At 51.1% G+C, this 22,443-nt stretch overlaps 1 protein-coding gene across 5 annotated transcripts in view; it reads left to right on the plus strand.

Moving 5' to 3' along the window:
- Positions 1 to 22,443, plus strand: part of DAG1 (dystroglycan 1) — a 148,270-nt gene that overhangs the window by 49,035 nt on the left and 76,792 nt on the right. Inside the window, exon 2 of one of the 5 annotated variants that reach the window (XM_054036086.1) lies at positions 10,348 to 10,440. The exons of the other annotated variants lie outside the window; for them this stretch is intronic. The gene's annotated coding sequence lies outside the window, so the exon portion shown is untranslated. The remainder of the gene's footprint in view (positions 1 to 10,347; positions 10,441 to 22,443) is intronic. 5 annotated transcript variants of the gene reach the window in all.

Here is a 22,443-nt window from a genome sequence, read left to right on the forward strand (position 1 = left end):
CCCGTATGATGGGGAGGGCCACTCTGGACAGTGTCTCTGCTGACAGAATGTCCACCACCGGGTCCTCTGCCTCCACCACCTCCTCTACCTGGAGGTTCATATTGTGTGCCACTCTGTGGAGCAGCTCCTGATGGGCGTGGAGGTCCATAGGAGGAGGGCCCGAAACCGTAGTTCCTGTGACTGCCTCATCAGGCGAGGATGAGGAAGATACCCCCAGGACTAAGGAATCTTGCGTGAAGTCCTCTTGTGGAGAATTTTGTTGTTCAAGGTCCGTCACACTAGGAGCCTGGGCCTGTAATGGCGCTGGAGCAGTCGCCTCAGAACCCCCGGGGGAGGGGGGGGGGAGCGGCGAGATACCGTGGCCTCCGGTACTCGGGGCTCCAAAGGGGCGGAACGGGAAGCCCCCGAAGGAACTCCCTGGGCCTGATGGTATGCCCCGGGGTCCAAAAGGACCATTATGGGGAGTCCTGGCCTGGGTCCTGGCCTGCACCGCCCTCGCCCTGGTCGTGGTAGCCACCTTGTGAGCAAGACGATGCAGAGGCGGAGCCGTACGTGATGGCGCAGAGTCCCCCAGTGCTGTACAGTGCCGTGGTGCTGGGGACCGGTGGCGTGATGCAGTGTGGTACCGAGACGGCGATCGGTACCTGTGGTCGTATCGGTACCGGGAGCCTGATCTGGATCTCGATGGCGACCTCCAGTGAGATCGACCCCAGGATCGGCTCCGAAATGAGTGCCGCTCTGACCGGTACCGGGAGTCCAATCGGTACCTGCCATACCGCGATTCGAATCTCCGCGAGTCGGAGTGGTGTCGCGAGTACAACCGGCGGAGAGAATGAGATGGGTGCCGGGACTGTGAGCGACACCGTGAAGGGTGCCAGGACCACGATCGGGACCGGGACTAGTGCCGTCCTGCTTCACTCAGTGACGGCGGTCATATCAGGGACTGTTTTCCCTTCAACAGCACCGTCTGCACCGGAGGTGCTGCCAGCTGCTGAAGAGTCGGCTCTGTGAGCGCAATCAAGTCCCGGCCCGGGACAACTGGGCCATCATGCGTTCACTGGGCATGCATACGTTGGTAATGCAGAGAAGGCCCTTCAGACCGCAACCTCAGAGATCCTACTCTCCTCCTCAGCCAAGACAGGACTTCTTTTGAAGACGCGGCCGAGGTGGTAAAAGAAAGCAGACTGGGCACCAAGCCAGTCAAGGCCAAGGCCCTCCCAAATCGTCAGCAGGGCCTAAGCAGAACTTTTGAAGGTGCGCCTGAGGACGGAGCACCAGTCTTCACTCAGGATCCTTTCCCACCTTTCCAAAATTATCTCCCCCACTTCCACCGTGCGTGGTCTCGCATAACATCAGACTGTTGGGTCCTGCGCACGGTAGAAAGGGGATACTCCCTCCAATTGGCTTTTTGTCCCCCTTCCCACCCTCCTTCACCATCCCTCTTCAGGGACCCTTCTCACAAGCACCTCTTTTTACAGGAGGTCCAATCACTCCTACATGTGGGGGCAATAGAGGAGGTTCCAAGAGAGTCAAGGGGAAAGGGTTTTTACTCCCACTATTTCCAAATCCCCAAGGGCGGGCTCCGGCCCTAGACCTATGCGGACTCAACAAATTCATGGTAAAGTTGAAGTTCTGCATGGTCTCACTAGGGACCATTATTCCTTCCCTAGATCCTGGAGACTGGTACGCCGCCCTCGACATGATCCGTCCAGCACACAGATGCTTCCTTCGCTTTGTGGTCAATCAATTTGTGGGGGGAGGGATAGCTCAGTGGTTTGAGCATTGGCCTGCTAAACCCAGGGTTATGAGTTCAATCCTTGAGGGGGCCACTTAGGGATCTGGGGCAAAATCAGTACATGGTCCTGCTAGTGAAGGCAGGGGGCTGGACTCAATGACCTTTCAAGGTCCCTTCCAGTTCTAGGAGTTGGGATCTCTCCATTAATTTAACAGCACTTTCAATTCACCATGCTCCCTTTCGGCCTCTCCACAGCCCCCAGGGTGTTTACCAAGTGCATGGTTGTTGTGGCTGCTTCCCTTCGTCGACAACAGATCCAAGTGTTCCTGTATGTCGACAGCTGGCTCATTTGGGGTCACTCCAGGGATCGGGTGCAGTCTCATGTTCAGATCACCATGAACATCTTCAATCATAAGGAGTCTGGTGGCACCTTAAAGATAACAGACTTATTTGGGCATAAGCTTTCGTGAGTAAAAACCTCACGAAAGCTTATGCCCAAATAAATCTGTTAGTCTTTAAGGTGCCACCAGACTCCTTGTTGTTTTTGTAGATACAGACGAACACGGCTACCCCCTGATACATGTTCAATCATAGAATCATAGAATATCAGGGTTGGAAGGGACCTCAAGAGGTCATCTAGTCCAACCCCCTGCTCAAAGCAGGACCAATTCCCAACTAAATCATCCCAGCCAGGGCTTTGGCAAGCCTGACCTTAAAAACCTCTAAGGAAGGAGATTCCACCACCTCCCAAAGTAACCCATTCCAGTGCTTCACCACGCTCCTAGTGAAAAAGTTTTTCCTAATATCCAACCTAAACCTCCCCCACTGCAACTTGAGACTATTACTCCTTGTTCTGTCCTCTGGTACCACTGAGAACAGTCTAGATCCATCCTCTTTGGAACCCCCTTTCAGGTAGTTGAAAGCAGCTATCAAATCCCCCTTCTTTCTTCTCTTCTGCAAACTAAACATTCCCAGTTCCCTCAGCCTCTCCTCATAAGTCATGTGCTCCAGCCCCCCAATCATTTTTGTTGCCCTCCGCTGGACTCTTTCCAATTTTTCCACATCCTTCTTGTAGTGTGGGGCCCAAAACTGGACACAGTACTCCAGATGAGGCCTCACCAATGTCAAATAGAGGGGGATGATCACATCCCTCGATCTGCTGGCAATGCCCCTACTTATACAGCCCAAAATGCCGTTAGCCTTCTTGGCAACAAGGGCACACTGTTGACTCGTATCCAGCTTCTTGTCCACTGTAACCCTTAGGTCCTTTTCTGCAGAACTGCTTCCTAGCCATTGGGTCCCTAGTCTGTAACAGTGCATGGGATTCTTCCATCCTAAGTGCAGGACTCTGCACTTGTCCTTGTTGAACCTCATCAGCTTTCTTTTGGCCCAATCCTCCAATTTCTCTAGGTCCCTCTGTATCCTATCCTTACCTTCCAGCATATCTTCTGCTCTTCCCAGTTTAGTGTCATCTGCAAACTTGTTGAGAGTGCAGTCCACGCCATCCTCCAAATCATTAATGAAGATGTTGAACAAAACCGGCCCCAGGACCACCCTTGGGGCACTCCGCTTGACACCGGCTGCCAACTAGACATGGAGCCATTGATCACAACCCGTTGAGCCTGACGATCTAGCCAGCTTTCTATCCACCTTATAGTCCATTCATCCAGACCATACTTCTTTAACTTGCCGGCAAGAATACTGTGGGAGACCATATCAAAAGCTTTGCTAAAGTCAAGGAATAACACATCCACTGCTTTCCCCTCATCCACAGACTCAGTTATCTCCTCATAGAAGGCAATTAGGTTAGTCAGGCATGACTTGCCCTTGGTGAATCCATGCTGACTGTTCCTGATGACTTTCCTCCCCTCTAAGTGCTTCAGAATTGATTCCTTGAGGACCTGCTTCATGATTTTTCCAGGGACTGAGGTGAGGCTGACTGGCCTGTCATTCCCCAGATCCTCCTCCTTCCCTTTTTTAAAGATGGGGACTACATTAGCCTTTTTCCAGTCATCCGGGACCTCCCCCAATCGCCACGAGTTTGCAGAGATAATGTGCAATCACATCCGACAACTCCTTTAGCACCCTCGGATGCAGCGCATACGGCCCCATGGACTTGTGCTCGTCCAGCTTTTCTAAATAGTCCTGAACCACTTCTTTTTCTACAGAGGGTTGGTCACCTCCTCCCCATACTGTGCTGCCAGTGCAGCAGTCTGTGAGCTGACCTTGTTTGTGAAGACAGAGGCAAAAAAAGCATTGAGTGTATTAGCTTTTTCCACATCCTCTGTCACTAGGTTGCCTCCCTCATTCAGTAAGGGACCCACACTTCCCTTGACTTGCTTCTTGTTGCTAACATATCTGAAGAAACCCTTCTTGTTACTCTTAACATCTCTTGCTAACTGCAACTCCAAGTGTGATTTGGCCTTCCTGATTTCACTCCTGCATGCCTGAACAATATTTTTATACTCCTCCCTGGTCATTTGTCCAATCTTCCACTTCTTGTAACTTCTTTTTTGCATTTAAGATCAGCAAGGATTTCACTGTTAAGCCAAGCTGGTCGCCTGCTATATTTACTATTCTTTCTACACGTCGTGATGTTTTTTTTTCCTTCAACCTCAATAAGGATTCTTTAAAATACAGCCAGCTCTCCTGGACTCCTTTCCCCGTCATGTTATTCTCCCAAGGGATCCTGCCCATCAGTTCCCTGAGGGAGTCAGTCTGCTTTTCTGAAGTCCAGGGTCCATATTTTGCTACTCTCCTTTTTTCCTTGTGTCAGGATCCTGAACTTGACCATCTCATGGTCACTGCCTCCCAGATTCCCATCCACTTTTGCTTCCCCTACTAATTCTTCCCTGTTTGTGAGCAGCAGGTCTAGAAGAGCTCTGCCTCCAGTTGGTTCCTCCAGCACTTGCACCAGGAAATTGTCCCCCACACTTTCAAAAACTTCCTGGATTGTCTGTGCACTGCTGTATTGCTCTCCCAGCAGATATCAGGGTGATTAAAGTCTCCCATGAGAACCAGGGCCTGCGATCTAGTAACTTCTGCTAGTTGCCGGAAGAAAGCCTCGTCCACCTCATCTCCCTGGTCTGGTGGTCTATAGCAGACTCCCACCACGACATCACCCTTGTTGCTCACACTTCTAAACTTAATCCAGAGACTCTCAGGTTTTTCTGTAGTTTCATACCGGAGCTCTGAGCAGTCATACTCCTCTCTTACATACAATGCAACTCCCCCACCTTTTCTGCCCTGCCTGTCCTTCCTGAACAGTTTATATCCATCCATGACAGTACTCCCGTCATGTGAGTTATCCCACCAAGTCTCTGTTTCTCCAATCACATCATAGTTCCAATCAACTAGGCCTCCTGCTCAATGTCATGAAATCCACTCTGGTACCAACCCAGAGGATAGAATTCGTAGGAGCAGTCTTAAACTCGGGCCTAGCCCGGGCACTTCTGCCGGAAACACGCTTCCAATCCCTGGCGAACACCATCCACGGCCTGCAAAGCTTCCCGACCTCAACTGTGAAAACATGCCTATGCCTCCTGGGGCACATGGCCTCTTGCACGTATGTGACCAGGCATGCCAGACTACGACTACATCCACTCCAAGCCCAGCTATCAACAGTTTACCAACCAGGTCGGGACAGCTTGAACACGGTGGTTACCATTCCACCAGGGATATTAGCCTCTCTAGACTGGTGGCTGCACCCCAAAGCAGTGTGCGAAGGGGTGTCATTTCATCCCCTGCTGTCCTCCCTGTTCCTAGTCACAGATGCGTCATCCCTGGGTGGGGGGCCCACCTCAGGAACCTCTGGACACAAGGACTATGGTCGGCAGGGGAGTTATTCCTGCACATCAATGTACGGGAACTCAGAGCAGTGCGCCTGGCGTGTCAAGCATTCCAAGAGCACATTTAAGGTCGTTGAGTTGCAGTCCTCACAGACAACACAATGGCCATGTTTTACATCAACAAGCATGGGGGAGCTCGGTCGTCCCCCTTCTGTCAGGAGGCCACTCGTCTGTGGGAATTCTGCATAGCCCACTCGATCCATCTGGTGGCGTCATTTCTCCCAGGAGTCCAGAACACCATAGTGGACCACCTCAGCAGATCATTCCTGGCTCACGAGTGGTCGGTTCGCCCGGATGTCATCCACTCCGTCTTCTGGAAGTGGGGCTTTCCCCTGATAGACCTATTTGCGTCTCGCGAGAATCGGAAATGCCAGGTGTTCTGCTCTCTCCAAGGACACTCCCCTGGTTCCCTATTGGACGCCTTTCTAATACAGTGGAAGTCTCACCTGTGCTACGTCTTTCCTCCATTCCTGCTAGTCCACAGGGTCCTGCTCAAACTGCTGAGGGACAGAACCCGTCTGATTTTGGTTGCCCCAGTGTGGCCCAGACACCACTGGTATTCCACTCTCCTGGAGCTGTCAGCAGACACTCCAATTCCAATCCCGCTGTGGCCAGACTTGATCACTCAAGACCACGGACGGCTCTGTCATCCCGAGCTGCAATCTCTCCACCTCACAGCGTGGATGCTGCATGGCTAACTCAATCTGAGCTGTGGTGCTCTCGCTTGGTACAACAGGTCCTTTTGGGTAGCGGGAAGCCCTCTACCAGGTCCATGTACTTAGCCAAGTGGAAGTGTTTTTCCTGCTGGTGTGCTCAGAGCTTCCTGTCCTTAAAGCAGCAGGGCTTGGCAATATTATCCATCAGAGTGCACCTGGCAGCTATTTCAGCTTTCCACCCGGGTGAAAACGGGCGTTCTGTCTTCTCCAATCCCATGGTCACTAGATTTCTCAAGGGGTTGGAGCGCCTGTTCCCACAAACTAGACAACCAGCCCCTACGTGGGATCTTAACCTGGTCCTCTCCAGATTCATGGGTGCCCCATTTGAGCCGATGGCTACCTGCTCGCTCCTGTACCTTTCCTGGAAGACAGCCTTCCTTGTAGCTGTCACCTCGGCGAGGCATGTGTCTGAGCTCAGGGCACTCACATCGGAACCACCATATGCGGTGTTCCACAAGGACAAGGTAAAGCTGCCACCCCACCCGGCCTTCCTCTCTAAGATGGTGTCTGCCTTCCATGTCAACCAGGACATCTTCCTCCCAGTCTTCTACCTGAAGCCGCATGCCTCTAAATGGGAACAGCTGCACTCACTGGACGTTCACAAGGCCCTCGCCTTCTACATTGAACGAACGAAACATTTTAGGTGGGCGACCCAGCTGTTTGTAGCTGTGGTAGACTGGATGAAGGGCCTTCCGGTTTCCACCCAGCGCATCTCGTCCTGGATCACATCATGCATCCGTGCGTGCTATGATTTGGCTGGTGTCCTAACTATGCACCTTACCGCCCACGTGGGCTCAAGCTTCATCCTCCACCTTCCTGGCTCATGTACCCATATAGGGAGATCTGTAGGGCAGCAACTTGGTCATCAGTACATACCTTTGCTTCCCACTATGCGATAGTGCAGCAGTCCAGGGGTGATGCTGCATTTGGTTCAGCAGTCCTTCACTCCGCTACATCTCACTCTGACCCCACCGCCTAGGTAAGGCTTGGGAGTCACCTAATTGGAATTGATATGAGCAAGCACTTGAAAAGAAAAGACAATTACTCACCTTTGTAACTGTTGTTCTTTGAGATGTTGCTCATATCCATTCCAAACCCACCCTCCTTCCCCTCTGTTGGAGTAGAACAACAGTTACAAAGGTGAGTAACCGTCTTATTTAATCCTAAAGGGTCTCACCTTTTCTTTCAGTAGCATAGTTCCCTAAATGCAAGTGCAGAGAGCTCTTGAGGCAGTTCCTAGCTCTATGGTCCTAGGGCACAGGGAGACCTTTCCTGACCTTCCAGAGCACTGAGACAACACTCATTTTATGAATAGTTAATTTAGAGAAAGTTCCTGATTAAATTTCCTCCAGTAGCCATAAAACCATAGTCTCACAGCAGCCAGCTAAACAAATTCTGCTAACTGACTAATGAGTTCTCTCCTCTTCTCCTCCTCCCCCCCCCCCCCGCCCCAGGTAACAGCATTTCCAGTCAAGGGCTGACTGGAAAGCTGTCCTGTGAACAAGTTGTATCTCTAGTATTGAGACTAATATCTGATTCTAGGGTTTTGTGTGAATGAACTGGGAGCCCGCTTGTTAAGCGTGCTGCTGTGATTGAACTGCTTCTTCCAGACTCGTAAATGAATCTAAGGCTGGGAATTAGTAAAATGGGCTATGCAACCTTTATGCCTGACTTCTGCAGCTTGTACAACTGCTGCTTGCAAGAGTCTCCCTGTCTCAGGGTGCAAGATTGCACACACAACCATTCACTGGCATCATCTGCCTCTGGGATCTGCTGCTTGCTCATCTTCCAGGTAGAGAGAAATGTGCATCTGCATGGCCGAAACACTAGGGTTACCATATGTTCGGATTTCCCCGGACATGTCCGGCTTTTCGGTCTATAAATAGCCGCCTGGGGGGGGGATTTTTAAAAATCTAAAAATGTCCGGGATTTCCCCCTGGTCGGCTATTTGTAGACAGAAAAGCGGCGGCCAAGCACCGCCGGGCAGCCAAAGCCCCTTCCCGGCTTCCCCCCATCCCCTGCAGCCTTACCACGCCGTCCGGCCCCGCAGCTGTCTTCCCCCTCCTCCCCTCCCCTCCCCTGAACACTCCGCCCACCTGCTCCTCCACCTCCCCTGCTTCCCGCAAATCAGATCTTCGCGGGAAGTCTGAAAAGAAGCAGGGGCAGGTGGGAGGCAGCAGCAAGCAAGCTGGGGCGGGGGGGGGGGGCGCGAGGAGGAGAGTTCCGGGGAGGCGCGGCCCTGGCTGAGCAGCTCCCTCCGGCCCGGGCCGAGCAGTGCCCGGCGGCCCCAGCGGTTCTGGCTGAGCGCGCCAGCCGAGCACCCCCGGTCCGGCTCGGGCCCCAGCAGCACCGGCCCCAGTTCCGGCCGAGTGCGCCGGCCCGGCCCCAAACCCCGCAACCCCGGCTGGAGCGCAGCCCGATTCCTGAGCTCTTTAAAGCCAGCCCTGGTCAGGGGACAGGGAGGGGGGGTTGGATGGGTCGGGAGTTCGGGGGGGGGGGGCTGTCGGGGGCAAGGGTGTGGAGAGGGGTTGGGACAGTCAGGGACAGGGAGCGGAGGGGTTAGATGGGTCTGGGGTTCTGGGGGGGCTGTCGGGGACAGGGGTGTGGAGAGGGGTCGAGGCAGGCATGGAGCAGAGGGGGTTGGATGGGTTGGGAGTTCTGGGGGTCCTGTCAGGGCGCGGGGAGCAGTTGGATAGGGCAAGGGAGTCCTGGGGGTGTGAATATGGGGTGGGGGTGTGGATAAGGGTCGGGGCAGTCAGGAGACAGGTAGGGTTGTAGGGGGGCAGTGAGGGTGGGAGGTTCTCAGGAAGGGGCAGTCAGGGGACAAGAAGCAGGGTGGCTTAGATAGGGGGTAGGGTTCTAGGGGGCAGTTAGTGGCAGGGGTCCCAGGAGGGGGTAGTCAGGGACAAGGAGCCGGGGGTAGGGGGTACTGAGGGGGCAATCGGGGTGGGAAGTGGGAGGAAGTGGTGGATGGGGATGGGGCAGGGGCGGGGCTAGAGCGGGGCTCCTCCCCCCCCAGTATCCTCTTTTTTGCTTGTGGAAATATGGTAACCCTACGAAACACGACAGCTAGCCCACTTTAGGTAATGCCTTTGTTAGGCCACATCTACACTGCTGTGATCAATGCAGCCGGGGGTCAATTTAGTGGGTCTAGTGAAGACCCACTAAATCGACCGCAGAGCACTCTCCAGTTGACTCCAGTACTCCACCAGAATGAGAGGAGTAAGGTAAGTCAATGGGAGAGCGTCTCCCGTTGACTCAGTGCGGTGTACTCTGCAGCAAGTTGACCTAAGCTACTTTGACTCCAGCTACATTATTCGCGTAGCTGGAGTAATATAACTTAGGTCAACTTACCCTGGTAGTATAGACAAGGCCTTAATTTCACCTTACAGGACAGCAAGTATCAAAAGTATCTGGGTGTAAGGGAGCAATTGTCTTTAACTAGATTTCAAGTTGGTGCCTTTTAATCTGTTTTTAATAGTCAAAAATAGTTAAATGTTCTCCCTGTGTCCCTGAACACTCAATACCAGTTTGAGGTTTTATAGTTTTCCTTGCCCTGACTTCTATGTGAAGACCCACACACAAAGGGGAAACGACCACAGACTATCTCCAGAGTTAACAAATTGAAAGAAGAGAGCTGTTTCTCTGCTCTCTTTCAGTCACAGGAATCTTGGGGGCTATTTGTCAAAATGTTTTAGGCAGGAATGTGCTGTTTAAGGTCTCCACCCTTCAGAGCTGGGTGGAGAATAACAAAGCAGATGCAAATGTTGAGATGCTGTGAATTTCTGACTTCTCTTGTCAAGAATCTAAACTGCAGCTCCCAGCAGAGTCCAAAGCTGCTACAGACTCAGGTTCATCTAGCTGCTAGCATGTCTCTGGAAGGTGGGATGGGGAGAGAACTTGTACATTGGCTGTTGGAGTGGGCTGCTCTGCAGCTGGCCCTTCTGCTCTCCCAGCTGTTGGGCAAATTGGCCCCTTCACGCTGAGATGCCTTCACACCCTCCTTGGGAGTGGAGTGATTTTTCACGCTTATCTCCTTTTGTTCAAGGGTGTGGTTGAACAGTGCAGAAATTGACTTCAGACTAGCAGCTGGAGAGTGGAGAGACTGCTCCCTGCCCAATCTGCAGAGATTTTTAAACCGGTATGCAGGGAAAAGAATGATCAAGGGGGGGTGGGAATGACATTTAAATTCTCATTGTGACTTCTTGGCAGGGACATGAGAGCCACACAAAAGGCAGCTGTTCAAGAGCCTATCAGGCCCCCTGGAATAAATCCAATTCATCAGCTCTTCATCAGCCTGATGGAAAGGAACTTTGTTTGGCACACTTGTGACCTGGAATTGCTTAATTTTTTGTAAGCTGGGCCTGCTCCTTCCCCTTAAATCTCTTCTGCAGCAGTTGATAAGCAGTTTGTCTCTTCTCTGTCAGGGAAAATGCTGCAGAAAAGAAATGCTAGGAATGCATACAGCAGGTGGGGACTGACAGATGTGCTTATCAATCATGACAGACTTGGTTACAGAACGGTTTATTTATTTAAATAGCTACTGTTTGCCTCTGGCATAGTTTATAGAGGGCCTCTCAATCCTTTTTTAGCATATACTGGGGTTCAAGAATGAAAGGCGCTGTATTGCTGTGCCTCCCATTTGAGGGTGAGCTTCCAGGGTTCACCTACTAAAGGAGACTAGGTGAAAAGAAGGATTTGGTGAGCGTACTTCTGCCTTGGCTCTGCGTGTGTCCAGCAGAAGTCTCTCACCACATCTGGCACGTCTTGATAGCATGTTTACTTGAAAGCAAATAACGCGATAGATGTTGGAAGCAGGTTATGGGAAAGGCTTGTCTTCCAGAACAGCAATGTAGGTGGAAAGAAATTCTGCTGTGAAGCAAATTACAGTGCAGTGAACTAAGATCACTGGACTATCTTTGTCAGTTAAAACAGTTTCACAGTGGTTAGCAATCCCAAGTAAATTTTTCCTATAAGGCGCCCTGTTGTTCAGTGATAAGATACTTTGTCGAAAAAGATCTTGCATTGACGAGAGCATATTAATTGGCAAAGCTGCAATCTGCAGTAGGGTGCAGAGCTGTTTCACCCAACGCAGTTGAAAGGTAGATGACTGCAGTACAACTTCTTGGCTAATTCATGCTCTTGGTGCTGCTACTCCTGATTTCTGAGCACCTTGAGCTTGGCACTGGAAGGTGGGAATGATTTAAATGAAATACGAACACTGGTTGAATGAGGGAAAGTGGATGTTTGCTGATCTGTGAGCAGCTTTCTTGTGTTTGTTAGCAATGTACATTGGTGTGCTTATTGCGCGGAAGGCGCCAGACACGTGGTATAGGTTTTAACCAACTTTTAGTTAAATTACATCAAAGGTTCCCATCGGGGGGCAGCCCAGCACAGTCACTTGCACCTTTGTGATTATTTGCCAATTCTTGGGGTTTCCACCACAGGAGGAGTCAGTCATTACACTAGGAGGGTCTCTGGGTGCTTCCACTTGCCTGCTAGCATCCCTCCCCCCTTTGGGGGGGAGGAGGTGAGAGGGGGATCTCACCACCCCAGACAGCACTGTCTTGTAAGGAGATGCCCACTATGTTACCTTTTAGGATCTGGAGCCTAAATCAGCAGGCTCCTGCACTGGGCACTGCCAAAGGTGTGACAACTAAACAACTCAGTTCCAAACTGTGATCTCTGGGAGGGGGAGAATTCCAGCTATCCAGTTGCTCAATTCCTAGGTTTCACTGCGAGAAAGGCAAAAAAAACCAACCAGCTGTAGCCAGCCTGGTGATATGAGGAAAAATTCTTCCCAGCCCCCACACAGTGACTAGCATAGCCTGCAACAATCTAGATGAGGGAGGGAGGAAGGGTGGGTTTATTGTTGGAAACCAGCAAACAGGAAGTGGCCCTGAGCAGATGACTCAATATCATGTGCTAAATCCCAGGGGACTTCAGCCTACTCCGGAAGTCCTGTGTGGGCTGGAAACTTTGTGGGACGGGCCTGTCCTGTCCTTTTTGCCTTCTCCCATCGTGGAAACTACCAAAACACACCCTTTGCTAGGTTCGGGGGCCCTTTTACAAGTGGAACAAAGCTAAAGGACAAGTGATTCTGGAAACTTTGTTCCAGCCCTCTCAACATCCACTCTGACTTACTTGCTGGTACTAGACCCTGAATGAGTCTCTGATCAAAGTGAAACCCTGTAAAACTAAACTTTTAGGACAAGCCAGAGCAAGCCACAGACTTGCAGATGATGTGACTAGAAGAATTCTCTCCTTTTAGATGACTTTCTACATGTAGGCCATTTCCGCCTGTCTATCAGGAAGTCCCTCCTGAGTACTTCCTGCAGTATTGGAAGGAAACTTGACTATCCTTTGAAAGCTATCAATGTCTGTAGAACTGAAAGGGGCACTGACAACTTGAAATCTAGTCTGTTTTTTAAAAACAGTTCAAGGTAGTTTCAGTCACTACACCTGTTCAGAGTCCCTCTACCAACTTTTGTGGCTTTGCAGTCACTTGTTTTTATATTTAAAAAAAAACAAAACCTCATTTGCATCTGTGTGAAAGACCCTTAGAACAGAGGAGACTAATTTTCCCATGCAGCAGGGGAAGCAATGAACATGAGTAAACAGTGCTATCAAATGCAGCATATAAACACAAGGACAAAAGTTAGCAAGTGTAACTTACAACAGCAGCAGATCGAAAGCATTTTCAGGGCTCTGATTTGTTCGAGATGGTGACCCTGCAAACTTTCATTTGAAAAAGTTTCTAGCCCTTAAGGGTTGCCAAGAGCTTTTCAAAAGTGCCCTTGTGCAGCACTACCCTTGAGTCTGTTCAGAGCCGCTGCCCAGTTGGGCAGCAATTTAAAAAGTAAGGATAATCATACTGCCATTTGCCCTGTTATTCACCTTACCTATTATATTTCATGCCCTGCTCAGAATTATTAATCAGCAGCAGAAGGAAATTAACAAAACTGCTCAGTTTCACAACTGCTGTGGTCAGTAGTGACACTGCAGAATCATCAGTTTCATTGTACTGCTGCTAGGGAAAGTGCTGAGGATGAGCAGAGAGGCCCACATAGAGCTATTTTCAGGACAAGATCCATCAAATGGAAGCTGGGAAGTGGAATAGCAGTTGCCGTTCCAGGAGCCAGAAAGGGCCACCTATTCAGAGGTTTAGCTATAGCTGCCAGGCAGGGCCCAGAGATTACTCTCAGCACCAGATTGGAATCTAGGCCTCTCACCAGGGTGTTGATTGCTCCCCAGAGCTCACTAGTGGGAGCTGTTCTATTGGCTTCTGACTAGTAAGTCATCGTCATAGCGTGTAAGGCCAGAAGGGACCACCAGATCATCTAGTCTGACCTCCTGTATATCACAGACCACCAACACTGCACCCAGCCCTCGCACGCTACACCCAATAACTGAAACGAGACCATGGTATTACAGACTACAGGAGATTGTGCCAGAGGCAGGGACCAGTGTCAAAGGCCCCTGCAGTGGCAGGGAAATAATTGAATTGTCTGGTAAACTTTTCAATCCTGGTCTTAAACTACTTTGCAAAAGATCAGTGTTAGAGCTTATTACGGAGTGTGGGGGAGTCAGAGCCCTGCACCCCTCACTTCCTGCAATTCACCATGACTCTCAGCCAGCCAGTAAAGCAGAAGGTTTATTAGATGACAGGAACAGAGTCTAAAGCAGAGCTTGTGGGTACAGAAAGCAGGACCCCTCTATCAGGTCCCTCTTGGGGAGTGAGGAGCCCAAACCCAGGTTCTGGGCCTCCCCCCATATCCCCAGCCAGCTCCAAACTGAAACCCCTTCCTGCTGCTCCCCCCAGACACACCCCCAGCCCCTCCTCCAGCCTTTGTCCAGGTTCCCGGACAGAAGGTGTCACCTGGCCCCAACCCCCCTCCTGGGCTTAGGTTCCGAAGGGCAGCCACCATCGTTTACGTGCTGGCCATCAAATATCATCCCTCCGTGAAGTCACACCCTTATTTCCCATCACCATCTAGTATTGGTGCAGTACCCCAGGGAAACGGGGGCACGCCTCGTGTTAGCAGAAGACAGTAAATTAGTAAAACTCTCATGCAACATTAAATATTAATACTCCCTATTCTGTCACAGAGCTCCCTCGAATCTTCTGATTTGCAATTTGTATTAGAGGGGAAGCTGGTAGCACCACTTGTAGTTAAGTTTGTCCAAAACTTCTCATTTAAGACCCTGCTTTCTGTTGCTTTTAACTTTGCACACTGTAACTGTTCAGGCTGGAATTTCCTCTGCTGGGAGTCTGCCTCTGGCTGAGTTTGTTTCAGCAAATTCTGTTCAGTCATTTCCAAGAATTAGGGGAAAATACATTATTTTGCCCATGCTTAAAAAAAAAAAAAGTCTTACAACAGTTTTGTGGAGAAGCTGTAGCATGCTTGAAATTTGGAAGTTGGATTGCCCTTGTGTCAGGGATGTGCCTTTTGCCAGCCCCACAAAAACTCACCCAAATCTGGTGAGTTAGAAGCATTTGAAAAATTTGAGTTTGCACATGCTCATCATAGACTTGTTAGTAAGCCAGCTAAATTCTCCAGCAATTCCACCTGCACTGGACATTCTCCAGCCTGGGGGTGCAGAGGCTGAGCAGGACTTTCCCTACAGTTGCTGCTCATGGCAGCTGGGGGGTGTTTTGGCACCATGCACTTAACTGAGAGCAGGGAGGTTCTCTCATGTGCTCTCGGTGCTCGTAGAGCTGGTGCCCAGGTAGCATGGAGGAGGAAACAGCCTGATTTGAATGTAGAGAGGGCAGGAGCCAGACTGATGGCAATGAAGGGGAGTGAATTGTGACAAAGGGGTGCAGGTTGTTGAAAGCAGGCAGCAGGTGGCTACTGCAGCAGGTTGCATGGGCAAACTTAATTCTGGCATTTCTGAACTTTTGAGTGCTTGACTTTGCAATCTTAATGCCCGCTTTCAACGGTGGTTGTATTAGATCTCTGAGTATGTCCTTGTGAAAATGCTTAGAGGCTCCTTTGGGGTGAGGAGTGAGGGAGAAGGAGGAATTAGATGTTTGAGACCTTCAATAAAGGCTGTGAGGAAATGAGCTCCATTCCCTCATCCATGGGTGCTCTTGCTGGGAGAAGCGCTGTGGTTGCTTTTGGATGTTTTTTTTCTGCCCTCTGTTTGGGGAAGGTCCGTGGATATGTCCTGGCTGCAGTTGCTGTAGACTTGACTTTGCTACTCAATTTCTGTTTCTTTGAGGACCAGGCTTCACTCTAACCTGTGATGAGATATGAGATAGTGCAACATCCTCTGCCTTTATTTGCTTCTTTCTCTTTATACTAAGTATTGCTGTTGTAGATGTTTTTATTTATTGCTTGTTGCAGTGCCATAGTTAGGCCAGGCACTTTCCAGACAGCAGAGACAGGACCTTGTCTGAGGAGTTCACAGCCCAAATCAGACATGACATAAATGGAGGAAGGCAAGGATGAGGCTCGCACAGTGACCTTGGTTAGACTAGGGAGAAGTGGATTTTTAAACAGGTTGCCAAACCCAACTAAGTGCTGTTCAAAAATATTCCCACCTTGTGTAGGAGCCTATTAAACATGTGTTAGCTGCATGTGGTCATAGCCATCAGTGCAGCAGGTAGCAATGGTGAAGCACTAGCACAGACCAGCCCAGGAACATTAACCACCTTTTTCTGACCAGCAAGGGGGCAGGTATTGAATGTTCAGTGAGTCTCAGCAGCCTGTAGAGCTGAAATTATTTTTGGTGTAATCTGTCACGTTAGGGGATGTGGAGGGAGGGGGATTTCCTGATTACGCACAATTCAGACTCTTCCTTTATGGAACCAGTTATTAGACCAAAACTGGAAAGGGCTAAAGCAGAATCCCAGAGTTTTGATGGAAAATAGGTTCTTAGGGGAGACCCAGTTTTGTAGTCTGCTGAACTAGTTATACTGCATAGTTCTCCATGCAATTCAGTGTTCATGGCTGGATCTACACTGCCCTGCAGGACAGGAGCGATCTAGCTGGAAATACTGTAGCTCTTGCCTGTACCTGCAAATCTTGTAATGCCAGCAAGCTGGGGAAAAATTGCACAACCATTGGGGGAAAGAAGGGTAACCTGTGAATCTGTGTGCTTAATGAGTACCTAATTCCTGCTGCTGCCCCCTGGGGGTTGTGGAATCCCACTCCAGCACTGCAAAACCAGAATGGGCCAGAGTGCAGTAAGCAGGTTCCTTTGATTTGAAGCATATGCAGAAGGGAGTTGTAAAAGGAAAGCAAACTAAATGGGCCTTAAGTGGTTGTTGGTTTCTTCTCTAATGCTTGCCCTTCTCCATCTGTAGCTGTATTCTTCCTGTGAGTTTTCCTGAGCACTGCCTGTATAGCCAGGTCTGCATACTCTTTGACTGTCTAGTTTGCTTCTACCACCACATTGCACCATTGAAATTAACATTCGACAGAAGTGCTTCAGACTCATTCAAATTGACTTAGCTGTGAGCACTGTCACATGGGCCAAAAACTGGTGGTAGGAATATAAACATAGGGCGAAGAGCAGTGGGGAGGGTGCTGGTAAAATAGGTTTCCTCTAAGTTAATGGTTGGGGAGAGGGAGAGAAACAACACCGTAGATCTGTAATGTTGTGACCAACAAGGACAGAACACAATGCCGGGGAGTTTAGAAATAGGTAGGAAGCAAAGTAAGACTAAATTGGGGTGGCGGGGTGGGGTGGGGGAATGAACTAATAAATCTGTGAGGGCTAGGGTTACCATTCGTCCGGATTTACCCGGACATGCCCTCCTTTTGTGTGCTAAAAATAGCGTCCGGGGGGAATTTGTAAAGCACTCACAATGGGATTTCCCCCTCCCCCAGCAGAGCGAGCGGCTGGGAGGGCTGCAGGAAAGTCCCGGGCTGGACTCCGGAGCAGCTTCCTCCTCCCACCCCCCCCCCTCCCTGCATTCTGAGCCGGCCGGCAGCTCCTCCTCCTGCAGCCCGCTCCGGCAGCCCTGTGCAGGGCCAGGGACCGGGTTTTGTGTTGTGCTGGGGAGCTCAGCCATGTTTCCGGCTGGCACAGAGCCCAACACCCTGTTCTGAGCAGCAGGGTAAGGGGGGGCAGGAGAAGGGACAGGGAGGTTCTGGATGGGGCAGTCAAGAAACGGGTGGGGGCTTTTGGAGGGGAGTGGAGAAAGTTTTGGGCAGTCAGGGTACAGGTAGGGGGTAGGGTCCTGGGGGGCAGTTGGGGGGGGGTCTTAGGAGGGGGCAGTTAGGGGACAAGGAACAGGGAGTCTTAGGTAGGGGGTGGGGTTCTGGAGGGCAGTTAGGAGCAGGGGTCCCAGGAGGGGGCAGTCAGGGGACAAGGAGCGGGGGGTAGGGGGCTGGGAGTTCTGGGGGGGAGCTGTCAGGGGGCAGGAGTGGGGAGAGGGATCGGAGCAGTCAGGGGACAGGGAGCAGAGGGGTTTAGATGGGTTGGGAGTTCTGGGGGGGCTGTCGGGGCAGGAGTGTGGAGAGGGATCGGAGCAGTCAGGGGACAGGGAGCAGAGGGGTTTAGATGGGTTGGGCGTTCTGGGGGGGGCTGTCAGGGGGTGGGGAGTGGTTGGATGGGGCGTGGGAGTCCCAGGGGTCTGTCTGGGGGTGGGGGTGTGGATAAGGGTTGGGGCAGTCAGGGGACAAGAGGCAAGGAGGCTTAGATAGGGAGTGGAGTCCCGGGGGGCAGTTAGGGGCAGGGGTCCCAGGAGGGGGCAGTCAGGGGACAAGGAACGGGGGGAGGGTTGGGGGTTCTGGGGGGGTGGGAAGTGGGAGGGGCAGGGGCGGGGCTAGGGCGGGGCTCCTCCCGTCCTCTTTTTTGCTTGTTGAAATATGGTAACCCTAGTGAGGGCAATAAACAGTGAGTAAAAGGAAGAAACCTGGAGAGCAGCAGTGCTGAGAGAAACCTGAAGTGCTTGTGGACACAGCTCCACGTTGTGCTTGGAGTATATTCACCCAAGGATAATAATTAGGATTGCTGTGTTTTGTTCTGGTTGCCTCAGTACCAAAAATATGGCAGCTAAACGAAAAGAATTTAAAGAAGAGCAACACCCGAAAGAGGGGTGACTTATGAGGAGAGATTTAAAGACCTAAATATGTAGAACTTTGCTAAAACAGTAGGTGGGTGGGGTGGGGGGGATGGATGGTCACAAGAGCCTGTAAGTATTTGAAGTATGTAAACAGAGAGCTTGGAAAGGGCTAGGGAATGGTCTGACTGGGAGTGACAAGATGAAATTGCATAAAGAAAAATCTAGGCTGGCTGGCAGTAGAAACTTCCTTACAGTGTAGCTTGGAAATTGTGCCCTCCCCCTGGGTGTTGGATAGTGAGGAGCTGTCTTGTGACTTCTCTTACAGTCCTCGGGATGGCACATCAGTTTAATTAGACACGGAGGAGAGGTATCAAATGCTTAATTTCATTCTGTCTCAGTGTTGGGGGAGAAGTTAGTTTGTACTCAATGCATCCATCACCTCTCTGCCCATTATCCTTCTTCCCACCCTTAAAAGAAGTCCGTGGTTTAATCAGGTAGAGCTAGCTTGAGTTGGAGCAGTTCTCTGACCAGGGAGAAGACACAGCTGCTCCCATCCTGCATATGATTGGAAGATCTGAGTCCTGTTTCCTGCCTGCTGTCTTGTCACAGCTTTCTGCTTTGGGACCAACATGGAGGAGGAACTAACAGGATAGTAGTTCATATGTGGATGGAGGGGAGTAAATTATCTGCTTTCATGAAACTCTGACTCTCCTCCCAGAGTTCTCTAGGAAGATCACAGTTTGATATCAAGGTGCAGTGGCAACATATTGTGCCCTCAGCATAGATTAAAACCTCCAGCACTAGTCTATACTAGCTTGCACTGGAACTGTTGGAGCACTTGGTCTTCTGACTTGTCAGCCTTATTGTCTCCTTCTGGAAATCTTTCTGGACAGAGCTCCTCTCCATGGAGATGTTACTAACCCTTTCTTGCCCCTCCAGCAGAGATTGGGTGAGACTGGGAGCTAATATCCTGAAGGAGTTTTATAATTGTCTCTTGCCCTGCAGGTGCACCTCACCTTCTTCATAGTCTCTTAAGCATTGTACCGCTGAGCTACGGTACTTAAGTAAAGCAGAGTATCAGACAGACCTAGATTCAGTCTCCTACCACAGACATTCACCTTCTAAGGTTAATAGGCTAATGGAACTGGTTGGGCTTCAGATTGTGCTGAGGAAGGCGACTTGTTAGTGCCTGAGCGCCGCCTTTGGCTCAGTCATCCATGTAGTCTCCCTGGTACACCAGTGACTACAGGCTCCTCAACAGGTAGAGGCAAGAGTGTCAGTGCACACACCAGTCAGCCCAGCCCATCAGCTACTGAAACCTCTTGCTGTGGCTGTGTGTGAGGAGGTGTTTTTTACTCCCACCAGCGTCCACATGAATCCTCTCTATGGAATTGTTCTTGGTGGTGAACAACCTGTTTAATTCAAGCTGTCTTCTCTCAGCCAAGTATTGAATTTCTCAGCTGTGTGCAGCTTCATGGCTACCAGGTAATATTCATGTGGACAGGCTTTATGCTTGAGTGGCTCTCAGCTCTCAGATTTATAAATACCTCTGAGTGAGGATGGAGATGGTCAGGCACTTCACTGAAACCATGCACTCATAACGGCTGCCCCAGCCTTCCCTGAACTGGCAAATGTCTTGCTGACATGGCTGATGCCATCAACTGTCTGGAAGAAGCCTTAGGCAGGAACAGAGAAAAATTATTTTTAAATGATCTTACTTCCCTGCACTGCATAATTCAACTCCATTATGAGGTTGATGCTGCACGAATGAGCTGAAGGTCCTGTTAATTACATTAGCGCCATGAATGCCAAACTACTCACGAGCTTTCCTGATTTCAGGAAGCCAGTAATCCCAGATAGACACTTGTGGTAGCTGGGGCACCCTGAGACTTTCCAGGATGCTGGCTACATGCATAGTCCTACAAGCAGAGAGTTTAGATTGCCCTGCAGGTCACTGGCTAATGCTTTAGAGAGGCAGCAGCAGTGACTGTGGCACTTATGGTTTCAGAAGAGTTGAGTGCTGTCTAGGTTGCTCCTCAATGCTGTTAGCTGTGTGGTGACTGCCTGGCTCCTTACATGTGCTATTGAGATATGAGTTTTGGAGGCCCTTTGTCTAAGACTGGAGAGACTCACTTGTTAGCCTCTGGATCTTCCCCTCCAACTGTCCATTCAGCCAAGCGGGGAGCTATAGCCACTGCACACTGCAGATTCCCCCTATGTTCCAATTGCTGGTGTGCTCATAGCATCTCACTCTAGTCCACTTACTGGTAGCCAAGGAGCATGCTTCACCTATGCTGAGATCTGCTGTTGAAGGCCATATTTTTAGTTACACATGAGGGTATTCTGTGCCAAAAAATTAAAAATTATGTGCACAATGTTCTAAAATTCTGCAAATTTTATTTGTCAAATAAATGTGGAGGCTCCAGCATGGCATTGGGTTGCACAGGGCACTGGCTGCACAGAGGTGGGAGATCACTGTACAGCTCCACCCGACATGGACTTAGTGGCAAGGCACCTAACCCTGACACAGCGCAAGGACCAGGCCTTCCCCAGAAATACCCAGAACCCTACCAGGTGTGGGCAGGCAGGCTCAGCAAGGCAGGATCCAAGTGTGGAGGGGCTTAGTGTTGGGGGAGTCCAGGTGTGGGTTGAGGAGGTTCTATGTGGGGCAATCTGGTGCGGGTGGCTCAGCGGGGGATTGTGTGCAGGGGGGATCTGGATGCACAGGGTCTTGTTGGGAGGTTCTGGGTGCAACGGTATTGGGACTCTGCAGGGGTGTCCAGGTGAAGGTGGTTGGGGCACAGCAGTGGGGGTCTGAGTGTGGGGGGGATAATGCTCAGCAGACGGGTTTGGGTGTGGGGGGCTCAGTGGGGTTAGGATCAGTGTTCCCTCTAACTTTTCCCACCCGTGTGCAGAATGAATTTTATTGCACCAGTATGGAGGTGATGTGTCACACATCACCTTCATATTGGTGCACATAACAAAATTCATGTGGTGGGGGTGGGGCCAAGGGTTTGGAGTATGGGAGGGGACTCAAGGCTGGGCCAGAGGGTTAGGGTTCAGGGGTGTGAGGACTCTAGCTGGCGGTGCTGGCTCTGGGGTGGGGCTGGGGATGAGGGGTCAGGGGTGGGGCAGAGGGTTGGGGTGCTGCGGTGTGAGGCCTCTGGCTGGGGGTATGGGCTCTGGGGTGGGGCCGGGGATGAGCCGTTTGGGGTGCAGAAGGGTGTTCTGGGGCTCTGGTGGGGAGAGACGACTCCCCCGGTGCTCCCCCCCCGCGCCCCCCCCCCCCGCAGCAGCACCTGGGCTGGGGGTAGGGGTGCCTCTCCTTGCTGCAGTAGCTCCGAGGCTGGGGCTGCAGGATAGCTGCCCCTCCCCCGGCAGGTCCAGGCCACTTCTGCACCCCCAAACGGCTCATCCCCAGAGCCCATAACCCCAGCCGGAAGCCTCACACCGCAGCACCCCAACCCTCTGTCCCACCCCTGACAAACCGGGACAAAGCATCTGCTATAATGTTGGTATTCCCCTTAACATGGACCACCTCCATGTCATCATCGTGAAGCTGGAGACTCCACCTCAGGAGCTTGTCATTAGTCCCTTTCATCTGGTGTAGCCATGCCAGGGGTTAGTGGTCAGTGTACACAGTGAAGCGCCGCCCAAATAGATATGGCTGCAGCTTTTAAGGGCCCACAGAGAGCCCTCTGGCACTGCTTGGTCCAGACCACCTTATCTGGCTTACCCTTTTTGCATGGCTCAGTGATAGGGGCAGCTATGGAGCTAAAGGGAGGCACAAACCTCCAGTAGTAGCCTGCCGTCCCAATAAAGGCCTGGACCTGTTTCTTAGTCTGGGGAGTGAGCCGATCTCTGATTGCCTCCACCTTGGCCAGCTCTGGCTTTAGGCAGCCACTCCCCACCTTGTGGCCTAGGTATGATACCTCTGCCAGCCCCCTCTTGAACTTCCCAGCTTTTATAGTCAGTCCTGCATCCTGGAGCCGGTCCAGCACTTGTTTAACCTGGGACACATGGTCCTCCCAGGTCTGGCTACAAACAGATATCAATATATGCCAGGGCAAAATTCTCCATCCCCTTGAGTAACTGGTCCACCATGCACTGGAAGGTGGCAGGTGC

This window comes from Malaclemys terrapin, chromosome 7, assembly GCF_027887155.1.
Source record: "Malaclemys terrapin pileata isolate rMalTer1 chromosome 7, rMalTer1.hap1, whole genome shotgun sequence".
Lineage (NCBI taxonomy): Eukaryota > Metazoa > Chordata > Testudines > Emydidae > Malaclemys > Malaclemys terrapin.